Source organism: Aotus nancymaae, unplaced genomic scaffold (assembly GCF_030222135.1).
Source record: "Aotus nancymaae isolate 86718 unplaced genomic scaffold, 86718_ANA_hifiasm-v0.15.2.pri h1tg000122l, whole genome shotgun sequence".
In the NCBI taxonomy this organism is placed as follows: Eukaryota; Metazoa; Chordata; class Mammalia; order Primates; family Aotidae; genus Aotus; species Aotus nancymaae.
Genome location: NW_026988537.1, coordinates 2,766,051 through 2,779,755, shown reverse-complemented (window position 1 = coordinate 2,779,755; position 13,705 = coordinate 2,766,051). Strand labels below are relative to the sequence as shown.

Sequence of the window (13,705 nt, the reverse complement as noted above, 5' to 3'; positions counted from 1 at the left end):
ACTACTCATGAAGTTGAGACAGTAGGATCACTTGAACATGGAGGTGGAGGCTGCAGTGAGCCATGATTGTGCCACTGCACTCCAGCCTGGGTGACAGAGGGAGACTTCGTATCAAGGGAAAAGAAAAGAAGAAAAGGAGGGAGAAAAGAAAAGAAAAAAGAAAAGAAAAGGAGGGAGGCTATGCATGTGTCCGGATAAGGGGAAATGGGAAATCTCTGCATTCCTCTCAATTTTGCTGTGAACTTAAATGGCTCTAAAAAATTTAGTCTTTAACTTAAAAACAAAAACAAAAATCTGAGGCACTGAGAAGCCTACAATGAAGAAACAGTTTTATTGTACGGTTTAGTCTGAAAGAAATGTGTTAAGGATGCAATCTGCCTGAGAATTCACCATTTCTTTGAGCGTCTAACAAAGGTTTAAAAGCAACTAATGGTGATATCAAATAGCTCTCTGTACACATACCAGTCTCAGAAAACTAATCATAGCTCTGGAGATTAAGTTTCAGGCAAAGGCAAAAGCTAATCTCTGAACAGCAGGTCCAGTAAAGTTAATGAGAACTACACAAACTGCAGATCTTCTCCCTCTATAGTCTTTGGAGGATAGGGAACAACCATAGGCTCTAATTATTCTTAGATTTAAAATAGTCCTGGAGAGTGAAAATGGGCAAAAAGCCATATTACTCTTACTACAGTATTCAGCAACATTATTACTATTACCAGTTAATCTGTATCAGTCTGGCACTAAATCCCACAAAATATCTACATTAACTTATAAGGAACCAAATCATCCACAGCAGTCATGTTTGAAAAATTATGCTAATATGAGCCAAAATGCTAGGTATCAGAAATGTTAAACAAGTGCCAACACCCTAGTTAGAACATGCCATCTATCTGTTCACTCATGACAGTCCTACTGAACACATATTGAAATTGCTAGGGCAGTCATTTTCAAGAGGATACTTCAGAAACTTTAAGCCCTTTACAAGCAGAAGGGCTTGAAAATCTTCCAAGGACTCAAGTATATGGGACTTCAAATTCCATGAGAACTGTACCAGCTTTTCATATGCAACAGAATAGACAGGCAGAAAGACTGGAATGGAAAATGAGTATAATCTTAGTACAGAGAATTATGCTGAATTGTCTTAACTTTCATTCTTTTAGGACTTAACAAGAGTGAGAAGGAAGAAGGTATTTTAAACCAAAACCAACAAATTACAGGGCGGCTGTGTTATCAGCTTCACTCAGACTATGAGAGCAAACCCTAAACAAAGGAGAATCCTAGTTTGTAGAAAACACATTGCTAAACACAGACAAATGAAGGTGTCATTCTGGGTTACCACACCCAAGCAGGCCACAAGTAGTATACACCATAATGGGACATGGAAGAAAACTACCGCCTAAAAATGGTTTAGGCAGTTAATACACCCACAGTTTCTGATCTCAGAGGCAGGGTTCTACTCTGTGCAATGTGCTGCATCATTTAGCCAGTCCAGGAAGTGTTATTTCCCAAGTCATGTTTCAACGAAATGTCTGGAAAGCCTGGCACTGTAAATTGGCTTGCTCTGGGCAAGATGCCTTGCCATGAGAAGCTCGTTGCTCGGGTAAATGTCTGTTGGCTCTTCCGGGAAGGTCACAAGTCTTCCTAGCCCAAAGAGGGGCTGCGACATAACAGTGTGCCTGCCCCGCTCCCCTGGAAGAAGTGCTTCCTGCACCAAAAAGCTGGCCTTGGTGGAATCTGCAGCAAAAGGTAGAGAGAAGGACCACTTTCATGATAAACTCAGGTCATTTATTTTTCTTTTTTAACACTTTTATGGAGATACATAAATAATTCACATATCCTACAATTTATTCATTTAAAGTATAAAGTTCAGTAGGTTTTGGTATATTCACAGACTTGTGCAACAATTACCACTATCAATTTTAGAACATTTCCATTCCCCTCAAGAATACCTCGTATCCATCAGTAGTTACTCCCCATTTCCCGATAGGTAATCACTAATCTATTTTTTTGTCTTTATAGATTTGCCCATTCTGGACATCTCATATGAATGAAATAACACGTGATCTTTTGTGACTGGTTTCTTTCATGTATTTAAAGTTTTTAAGGTTCATCCATGTTACAGTATGTATCAGAACTTCTTTTCACTTTATTGCTGAATAATATACTATTGTACGCATATAAAACACAAGTTCGTTTTTTCACAGGCAGTAAAATCTCCTTTGCTATATAAACAAAGCTATGAACAGTGATCAGGTGCCTGTATTAGCCCATGAATACCCATTATGGCTGAAAATATATCATAAATTGCATAATGCTACAGTTCTCCAAAAGTGTTGCCAAATGCCACAGTGATATCTGGATTAATAAAAATACTGAGAATGAAGTTCCCTTACAAGTCAGCTGACTGCTTAAAAGTTTTCTCCTGTAAACTATAGAAAAAAGGGAACTTGCAACTCCTAAGGCCTGAACACCTCAGGACATAACTGGTTTGTGACCCCATCCAGTTAAAGACAAACAGCAAAACTATAAGTATACAAAGTTGGTCTCTGTAACCTTTCTCTCCTCTTCCTGGCCCTTCATCTCTTCCATCTTTGAAATAAATCCAACTGCTTCCCAAACTCTCTCTACACCCTTTCCCTACCCCAAAACAGAACAAGACCTCTTATACCTGCTGAATAATTACACCCTCACTTTAAATTAAAATAATACATTCATTCACAGGAAAAGTTACTTAAACTAGACATCTGTATTCTAAGACATTCTTCCACAACATGAAATGAAAACTAGTTTCCCTCATAAGAAGAATTTCTGGCATGAACGAGCTGATAAGAGGAGGGTTTTTTGTTTTGTTTTTGCGGAAAGACTCATTCAAATCACAGTAAACCCACTCCATGGCAAATAAAATTTAGTCAGTAATCTCAGGTTGATGCATATCTCAGGGTGGGAAAAAATAAATTGTTCTTAACTTCGTTAGGCATGATAATAGTGTTATGATTATGTCTAAAAATATCCTTATCTATTAGAAATGCATACTGAGGTACTTAGATTAAATGATGTGATGGCTGAGATTTGCTTTAAAATACTCTGGTTCAGGTAGGCTTGGTGGTTTATGCCTGTAATCCCAGCACTTTGGGAGGTCAAGGCAGGAGGATTGCTTGAGCCCAGGAGTTTGAGACTAGCCATGACAACATGATGAAACCCCGTGTCTACAAAAAGTACCAAAATTAGCTGGGCATGGTGGTATGTGCCTGTAGTCCCAGCTACTCAGGAGGCTGAAGTGAAAGGATTACCTGAACCCGGAAAGTCGAGGCTGCAGTGAGCCCAGATGGCGCCACTGCACTCCAGCCTGCGCAACAGAGGAAGACCCCCATCTCAAAAAAAAAATGAATGAACAAACGAACGAATGAATGAATGAATACGTTGGTTGGAAGGGGTGGGGGAGGGGAAATGAAACAAAATACTGACTGTTGAGGACAGGTGATGGGCATATGACAGTTCACTATTCTGTTTTCTGAATGTATAAAATTTTCCATAGTAAAATACTTTTCGGTGTTTTTTGTTTTTGTTTTTGTTTTTTAAAGACATAGGGTCTCACCCTGTTGCCCAAGCTGGAGTGCAGTGGCTGATCTCGGCTGACTGCAATGTCTGCTCCCCAGCTCAAGCCATACTCCCACTTCAGCCTCTCGGAGTAGCTGGGACCACAGGCACCCTCCATCCCACCCAACTATGGTTTTTTTTTGTTTTTGTTTTGTATTTTTAGTAGAGACAGGGTTTCACAATGTTGCCCAGGCTGGTCTCAAACTCCTGAGCTGAAGCAATCTGCCCACCTCGGCCTCCCAAGTGCTGGGATTACAGGTGTGAGCCACCGTGCCTGGCAGGTAAGATTTTTTTTTTTTAACACTGGTGTGAGGTGTTACAAAGGATTATAAAGAGGTACCTGGCCTGGGCTGAATTCTAGATGGGGTTGTGATAGTGTTACTCAAGGGCACAATTACTATTACTATTACTATTGGTGGTGCTTGCTACAAAGACTCTTTTATTCGTAGACGCTTAATATCATGGGTTGTCAGATCATGCTTCCAATTTGCAGTACATCACTCATTTCAGGGTAATGACTCACACATACAATTTTCAAACAAAAATGTAATATTTACTTGCCCCATGATGGTTATCTTCTCAACTTTTTTCTTAATTTATAAAAGCACCAGCTGACCCCAAATCATCTACCAATACCTTTAGGCCTTTTCATGTAAGCGGTAAAGGAATACTGTCCTCTGAATGCAGTGTTGGCTAACACTGCTGACCCACGCAAGGCATTGATTTGTAGCTGCTTTTCCATCGGAGTGACGGATTTGCGCTCAGCTACTCGCGGTGTCTACTAGGTCCCCCTGGTGACCAAATAGTACATTTAGGCAGTAGTAGGGTTCCAAGGCACAGGCTGGCAGCGGAACAGAGGGTGGAACGGGAAATCATGAAAAATTAACACGCAAACAGTACACACGACATGACTGAGAATTACGTTTGCATTGCTGGGGTATTTGGGATCCGCAGACCAGCCACCAGCCCCTTTCCTTTAAAAAAGCGAACACCCAGTCGCCCGGTTCAGGCTTACCGATCTCCACCTCCCATTTAAATCCTGGGCGTGATGGAAAGACGCAACCAAGGGGCTCGGCGCTGTTGTTTGGGGTCTGGGGAGACACTGGAGTAACAAATCGTCATAATTTCCTAAGATACGGAGGAATGCTACACCACCTTTTCTACCACCGACTTAAGACCCAAGACACGGAGTCTAAGAGCAGCCGACCTGCGGGGGCGCACGGGGGAGGTGGGAAAGCCCCGAAACGACCAGGGAGAAGGCGGCCCGTCGAGCTCCGCCTGGAAGGGCGCAGGGCTGCGGGCAGCACCCGGAGCGCGCGGGTCCTACCCGGCTCACGTCTCGGGGCTCTCGGGGTGCGAGGACGAACCCAGGCGGGACGACCCGGGCCCCGGACCCGGGCCCTGGAGCCGGGCCGGCCGCGGCGCGGGAGGCGCGAGGGCCGCGGCGGGGGGCGTCGGCAGCGCCGCCGGGGAGGCTGGGGAGGGCGCGCCGCCAGGTGCCGGACGGCAGCGGGCAGCGGGGTTCGGGCGGGCGCAGACCCAGCGAGGGAGGAGGGGAGCGGGCAGGTCCCGCGCGGCGCGGCAGGGCGCGCGGCCGGGTGCTCCCGCAGCGGGTGGCGGGGCCCCCGGACAGAGACTCCTCGCCAGGGTAATCACACATCGCCCCGCCGCGCTGCAGTCAGAGGCGGACCCGAGCGCCGGCGGCCGCGCCCCCCGCCTCCCCCCGCCTCCCCCCGCCTCCCCCCGCCTCCCGCCGCCTCCCGCCGCCTCCCCCCGCCTCCTTCTGGGCCGGGCCCGCCCCCTCCCCCGCCCCCGCCGCGGCGCGCGCCGCGCTTCCCTCGGCCCCCCTGAAGCCACTGCGGCGGGCGGCCCGAGGTCCGGCCTCCTGCCCTGTCAGCCCGGCAGCCGCGGCCGTCGGAGCGGCTGCCGCCGACTCCGCCATAAAGGGGAGTCACACCTCGCCTCCGCCGACACAAATTGACTGCGCCTGGAGCTTAAAGGGGAGGCGCGCGGAGGCGGGAGGGGGCGCCGCGGAGGCTGGGGTGTCGCACGCTGCGCGCGGATTGGGGCGTGCGCCTCGCCCGCTGGTGCGGCGACCCCCGGACCGCGCCGGCCTCGCAGCCTGCTCCGGCTTCCGGCTCCCCGCCCCGCGCCCGGCTGCGCGTCCCACCGCCCCGCCCCGGCAGCACCGATGCTTCCCGAGGACTCTGCTCCTGGAGTCAAGACGTGTCTGGATGGGTCGTTTCGAAATTCAGGGGAAGCTTGGGGCTCCTTCCCTGGGGACCGGCTTGTCCTCCCTCGCTCCCGGTGGCGGTCGGGGGATGGGGGTGTCTGCAGCTGCTGGAGACGCAGACCGGGCATCGCCCCAGGACTGGGCTCCGCGCTGAACGCGGACAGGCGCCCCGCCGCCGACCTCGGTGCCTCTCTGCCCTCCTCCAGTTGGCCTCCAACGGCCTTCAACTTTTCAAAAAATGTACTTTAAAAAAATTCCATCTTTTTTGGTTTGTATTGTTTTTAAGACTGCTTCAGAGTTTTCCTGGCCCCACCCAGGAACATTGATTTCAAAAGAAAAAACAAACAAACGCACAGAATTAAGTACAGTCCTGAAGGCAGGGAGCCTGGACGTGGCCTGCTACTTAGTTAAGGCTACATAACACAGGGTGTGGTGTCTTTCTTTTGACAATGAGTTCCAAATAAGGGGAAAAAAAGAGCCACCCTAGTGGGAGAACAGCTGTTGATCCAAGTGACTTGTAATGGAAGAAGTTTGTTGGTTTTTTTTTTTTTTTTTTTTTTTTTTTTGGCTTCTTTTTACCCCACCTACCATTTCTTCACGTGATGCTAACAAAGTTTAGGTGGCCGGTGAGAGCTCATTCAGGCCTATTGCTCTGACAGGTGGTTTCCCCAGAAGCAAACCATTACTCATTCTCACTTGGTTTTTACGTAAGCCTTGTTCAGGTGCCTTGTTTCTGAAGAGTACCTTCACGTCTGCCCCTTCCCTCAACCCAAATACACAGTTTTTAAACCTCGGTGTTTTTTTTATGGTGGTGGTTCTTTCTGTTTTTGAGAGGGGTCTTACCATGTTGCCTAGGCTGGACTCAAACTCCTGAGCTGAAGCCATCCTCCTGTATTGCTAGGACTACAGCTACTTGGTCTTATTTTATTGCTTTCAGATAAACCAATTTTTCGTTGATTTTGTTTGGGTTAAGAGACGGTAATTTCTGAATAAGGTAAGGATGGATCCTAGTGGTTTCATTCATTCATTTAGTAAAGATTTATGAGTACCTAGGCACTATTCAAGTGTTTGTTCAACGAATGAACAAAACACACAAATCCTTGCTCTTGTGGATATTAGAGAGAGGGGCAGTAAATAATAAATGCAATCAATAAAACCAAATAAAGGTTATGGGGGAAGCAGCAAGGGAGATGGGGAAGACTACAAGTAGAGGAATTTTGAGGCAAAAAAGGAGTTCAGTTTTGGACTTGTTACATTTTAAGGTATCTATTAGAAATTGAAGTGATCTTGATTAGGCAGCTGTATGTATGAGCGAGGCTAGGATTAAGGATAGTGGTCCAAGCTAGAGGTATATGAGAGATATCAGCATTTAGATGGTGTTTAAAGCCATGAGACTGCCTAAGATCACCAAGGAAGTGAGTGTAGATAGAAGAGAACTGAGGATGGAGCCCTGGGGACTAATGCAGCTATAAGGCAGCGTAGCGGATGAAACCAGCCAAGGAGACTGAAAGGGAGCAGCCAGTGAAGTGGGAGACCTGAGTAAGGCGCTGTGAAGCTCCTGAATCTGGTAGGCGCGAGTGCTCCTATGCAAATGAGCCCTGGGAATTGACTGTTGGATTTAGTGACGTGGAGGCTATTGATAACCCTTCAGTGGAGCAATAGAGGAAAAATTTGATTGGAGTGGGTTTAAGAAAATAAACGACAGGAGCAAAACTGGAGATGGCTAACAGAAGCAATTCTTTTGAGAAGTTCTACAAAGGGGAGCCCAAATCTGGGACAGTAACTGGTGGTAGAAGTAGAGTCAAAAGAAGATTAGAAAAAAGTGGGGAGAGACAGCACAGGAGGTCGACTGCAGTGAGCTATGATCGCCTCAATGCACTCCATCCTGGGTGACAGACCATTTCTTTAAAAAAATAGATGGTGGGGGGAGAAATACTTGTTTTTAATGGGAATCATCCGGAAGAAAAGGAAATTCATGTAGAAACAAGAAGTGAGAAGTGCTGGAGTGGTGTCCTTGAGAAGGAAGAGAAAAAGGGTTTGAAAACTAACACACGGGGCAAGGATCATTTGTAGACAGGAGTACAAACTGTCCATCTGTGGAAACAGGCAGGCAAGTGGATAGGCAGGGTAATAGGAATCTTTGGAAGTTCTCTTCTGATTGCTTCAATTTTCTTAGCGATGTAGAAAATAATGCTATCAGCTGGGGGAGGTGGGAAAGATTATGTGAGAAGGGGAGAGAAGGTGTGAAATGTCAGCTAGGAGAATGAGAAGACAGTGGACTAGAAAAAATTTGTGTGCTTGTTGAGTGTCATGCAGGGCCCACTTCAGTTTCTGGTCATGAATTTAAGTGAGACAAGTTAGTATGATTGTGCTTCTTTCTCCAGCAATAATTAGCTCCTGGGAAGCAGGTCCAGAGTAGGCTGAGAATTCTGCTTAATCATATTTTACCAAAGGAATAAGAGCAAGGAGAAGAGAGCAAGGAAGTTGAGGATATAAGCAAGGGTGAGATTACGATTCACCGTGGAATTTAAGACGAGTGACCGGGGAAGAGTGGCTATGGAGAGGTAAAGACAGGTTAAAGGTGGTAGGATCAATGAATGGCAAGTCCTTCTGGGGTTGAGGGATTGTAGGAGTCTAGGGAAAAGAGAGAATGATCTGGAAAGATAGGAGGTATATAAATAGTCTGAGGCTGGGCATAGCGTCTCATGTCTGTAAAGCCAGCACTTTGGGAGGCTCAGACAGGAGGATCATTTGAGGACGGGAGTGCAAGACCAGCCTTAGGAATATAACAAGACCCCATCTCTACAAAAAATTTAAAAATTAGCTGAGCATGGTGGTGTGCACCTATAGTCCCAGTTACTCTGGAGGCTGAGGCAGGAGGTTGTAGCAAGCCATGATGGTGCCATATACTCTAACGTGGGCAACAGAGTGAGACACCGTCTCTAAATATATAGATATTTTGTAAGTCTGACTCCATTTTTTATATGTGCTGACAACTTTGAAGCCCTACCACTCCTCTTTCCCCTGCGCAAACATAAGAAAGCCTAGATGCCTTTGATGCCAGCAGGAAGTTCAAACCATGCAAGACCCAGCCCGTGTGAGAGAACCCTCACCGCAGTCCTACCCCTTAACCACCATGAAATCCTAAGATAGTCTCCTTTCTTTGCTCTCATAAGCCATTTTTTAACCGGTCTGGGAGCCTCCCCTTCTCTCCCTAGAAAGCTGCAGTATGTTAACAAACCTCTTCACACCATCTTGGTGCATGTGTGGCATCATCAGTCTCAACATCCAAATGAAATTTTAGGTGGAGGAGCCCATCTGGCTTCTGCAGGATGACCATAACAGTGTGGTAATTTGAGTGGGATCCATGAAATTGATACTATGGAGGACCGATGAAACCTAGGGTGGGATGTGACCATGGCAGTGAATGGCTAAGGGATGTGGAGGCAGGATCGTTGGAAGAGAGTCAAGGACAGACTTTCATACAGATTATATGCTTGTGCATTAAAAACAGTAAGACTTAGAAGAGGGGAGGTGCTGGGGAAGATGCCAGTAGCAAAAGCTAAAGTCCTTGATAAATAAGACAGTAATCTGTGAGTGAGTAGGTGAGGAATGACGAAGGTGAGTGACAATATCAGAGGAGACGATTTTTAAAAAAGATAATGGGCAGGGGGAGGAATTAGAGAAGTGGGAGGAAGAAGAGCTTGAAAGAAGCAAGAAGAGCCCTCTCCTACCTCCCAGTCCAGCGGTATGAGGGCACCGGGAAGGCTGCAGGGACGACAGCGTCCACAGGGATGAGTCAGGTTGGCATTAGGACAAGAAGCTGAAGGAGATATTCAGAGAAGCAGTTGAGGATATAGAGGAATTTGCTGATGATAGAGGGCACAGTGGAAAAGCCTCAGACACTGGGGAGTCTTGAGAAGAGTTCAGAATAGGAGATGTGAAGAGCTTTGAGAGGGTCAGGTGGGAGGTGAGAGGGGCCTGGTGGTCTGGGGTTTCTCATGGTAAAGGATATAAACAAGGATAACAAGGACAAAATTTGAACCAAATGAGAAGAAATGGTGATTCAGGCTTCCATTTAGAGTCACCCAAGACTAAATGAAATTCATGTTTCATTTGAATGGCGAAAATTAGTTTACAAGATTTTCATTTCAAACTTGAGTTGCTTCCCTTGTCTTCCTTCACATGCCCCAAGACCCTGGCCCTGCAGGGGCCCATGCTGAGAACCTTGCATCCAGGTGGGCCCTTGTACCACTGGACTTGCAGTTTGGCTATAAACCCACTTGGATGAGTCCCAAGATGGATCCAAGCAGGTTGGCCTTGGCAAATTTGGGCAAGATCCCTTCTGCCTCTGGTCTGATGTTCTCCTGAACGCTCACTGCAGAGGCCCGGCCATCCCTCATGTCACACACCGGACCTACTTTACAAACATCCAAATGTACTTGTTCTGGCACCTGTTCTTATGGTACTTAAAGATTGCAGTTTTTCTAAGTAAAAGCTCGCTAATCCAAAACTAATTCATCTGGTTGTGTTCAGAGGTGCTAATTTGCGGCCTCTTAGTCATCATGTATAGTGTAACTTTGGCCTTCCAGAAGTTACATTACACATGATGGAGACAAAGAAATGACTCCAGTGGGTTCCAATACAGGAAAATCAAGATCAATGGTCTTTGAACTTTCTTGTTTATACATTCTCAAAAGAATTTTGAAAAAGATATGAATTCTCTGATGTTTTATAGCAACATCCAAAATTTTTATCATAAAATTAAACAATTGTAAAGGAAGTAAATTTCAGTTTTGTGTTGTAAATATTGGCATTTAAAAATAAAACTGTGGCCAGGCACAGTGGCTCACACCTATGATCCCAGCACTTTGTGAGGTCAAGGTGGGTGGATCACGAGGTCAGGAGTTCAAGACCAGCCCGGGCAACATGGTGAAACCCTGTGTCTAAAAAATATAAAAATTAGCTGGGTGTGGTGGCGGGTGACTGTAATCCCAGCTACTCGGGAGGCTGAGGCAGAGAATTGCTTGAACCTGGGAGGCAGAGACTGCAGTGAGCTGAGACTGCACCATTGCACTCCAGCCTGTCAACAGAGCGAGACTCTGTCTAAAAAAAAAAAAGAAATTAATAAAAAACCCTGTCACACAACTCGTAAGTGTATACAATATAAATATCATGCACCTTGATACCATTTAAAGAGTATCCTTTAAAGAGTAAGTTACAAGGTTGTTTAGTTAGCTATCAGAAATATAACATTGTTCCCTTTTCTTCTTGAACTTTTTAAATTCTGCTTCCCTCATACAATGTTATAGTTCTATATTTTTATGCTTTCTAATTTATTTATTTAGTCTTGATCTATCACCTAGGCTGGAGTGCAATGGCAAGATCATAGTTCACTGTGATTTTTTTTTTTGAATTTTAATTTTTGAATATGTAATACGTTTATCTGGTTCAAAAATAAAAACTAAATTAAAAATATTCATTGAGAAATTTTATTCTCTCTTGTACTACCTCCATAGGTAATCACTTTTATTAATTTTAAATTTATCCTTCTAGTGCCAATATTTCTTCTTTATATAAATAAAAGCAAAATTGAATGTGTATTTTAAAAATTGAATATATATTTATATCATTCCCCCTTTCTTAGCTAAAAAAAAGTTACTTTATTACATCTTTTTTTCAACTGCAGAATGGAAGCCTACTAATTAGACTAATGAAAATGTGCTAATTCAACCAACATCAAATCACACTCCTGATAAGAATCTTTGCCTTCTCTTTTGCCTTGACTGTAAGGTTAGATCATAGAACTCAACTATGATCTATGTCCAGTTCTTCAAGGACATTTCAGAGACCTGTGGTGTTTTCAGTGCTTTGAATTCAATACCAATGAGAACACAGGTTGTTAATGGCAGCCCTTGGCAGATTGTGTTTTGTTTCTTCCAATATTTACAAATTGGGACATTTTACATAAACATCTAGATTCTGGCTGTTTTAAAAATCAGATCAGCTAACCAAACCTCTCACACACAGGCTGGTGTGACCTCTGTGTGGCACTTGTCCTGCGGTCTGCTGTAGTCCCTCTCACTTCCTAGCTTTCTTGCTTCAGCCCCCAGCATTTATTTATCTTTCCCATCTGGTCCCTGTAGGCATTTGACCTAGTGACCTCTGAGTTAAAATCAGAGCAGTGACTTGGGAAATACACTTAAACAGGAGCTTCTTTGAAGCTTCAGAATGGGAAGCAAGAAAGGAGCAAGGGAAAGGAACAGAGGAAGATTAGGCTCTGGATTCATGATTCCATCAGAAAGAACCCATGTTTTACCTGAAATTCCTCAGGACAAGTGTTTTTTTCCAGATACTCTGTAGTCCATATTCACCTTCTCATGCCACTAGATGGTGCAGGGTATTGGTAAGGCAAGGTGGTGACTGAATTTGCACCCCATGAAAAATGAAGTCTATTGTGACTTAATCATGAGATCGTAGACTGAAATGAGAGACAGAGCTCTTTTTTATCTTCTGTGAAAAGGCACATTGGACATTTGAATTTAAAAATACAATGGGTCCCTAATTCAATGCTTTAAAAAGGAAGAATGATAAGAATTTTAAGGGAAATTATAATTTATTGTTATTTCCTTAACACCTGGCATAGAGAAGGTAATTCATAAACATTTCTTAAGAGAATAAAAGAATGAATGAATAAATGAAGCTTCCAAGAAGATAAGAAGTATAAAAATAAAATAGGTTTTAAAAACGATTTTACCTTGAAAGCAGCATTCAAAACCTGAAAGTCATGAATGACAATTTTTATTTTGTTCTTTATTTTTATCAGTACATTCCCAGAAGAAGTGCTGGGGTTTCTTGGAATAGTTCTTCAAGAAAATGAAACACCTATAATAATTTGGTGCTAAGATTTTTGTCTGACTTAAGGCATAACACTGTAATTCTGGAACTTGAAATTCCTCCTAATCACAATGTTGCACTAGAAGACTTATATTGAGAATTCACAGTGACTATGGCAAGAATGTCAGAAGTGAACATCATAGGAGACCTGCCACATGGAAGTCACTGAAAGAGTCACTTATTGTGGTGGGTTATAGACTTCAGGAGGATGTGAACTTGTCCTGAGACCACCTGATGACATCTTCAGTCTCTGGCAATAGTCTCTGGGATTTTGTATAAACTGTCAATGTCATAATATACAGATTTAAAAAATATGGAATGCCTCACAAATTTGCATGTCATGCTTGTGCAGAAGCCATGATACTCTTCTCTATATGGTTCCAATTTTACTATATGAGCCGTCAAAGCGAGCATGACAATGTCATAATATTAAAATAGTATTTCACAATAGGGTTTCCCTGCTCTCTTAATTTTGTATATAAGGATATGCCATGTTCTCTACAGAAAAGGAAAATCACATAGAAACAAACGCGGCAAGGGATGACCTGATGGCACTACCGGACCACTGTTCACTGGGTGATTTGAGTGTTTTCTTCCTTCTGATGACTAACCCTACACACTTTCCAATTGTCTTGAGCACAAGCATAACCATCCAAGTCCAGGAAACATTCGATTCTCTCAGGTGACAGTAAAGATTTTAGAGAATCCAGATGTTTCCTTGCTGATTACCCCCCATAAAATCCAGTTAGAACCAACAAATTCAGAAAATGTAATAAGGGTTTCAAACATCTGGTGGAGTACATTCTTCATCTTTTCCTGAGTTTTTTCCTTTCTTTTCTTTTCTTTTTTTTTTTGAGACAGAGTCTTGCTCTGTCACCAGGCTGGAGTGCAGTAGCACAGTCCTGGCTCTCTATAACCTCCACCTCCTGGGTTCAAGTGATTTTCCTGCCTCAGCCTCCTGAATAGGTGGGATTACAG

At 44.2% G+C, this 13,705-nt stretch overlaps 1 non-coding gene across 1 annotated transcript; it reads right to left on the bottom strand.

The window, feature by feature from the left end:
• Positions 1–13,034: 13,034 nt before the first annotated feature.
• On the bottom strand, positions 13,035–13,139 carry LOC135272675 (U6 spliceosomal RNA). Its single transcript, XR_010340675.1, has one exon. It is a non-coding gene; the product is annotated as a U6 spliceosomal RNA (small nuclear RNA).
• Between the last annotated feature and the right edge of the window lie 566 nt (positions 13,140–13,705).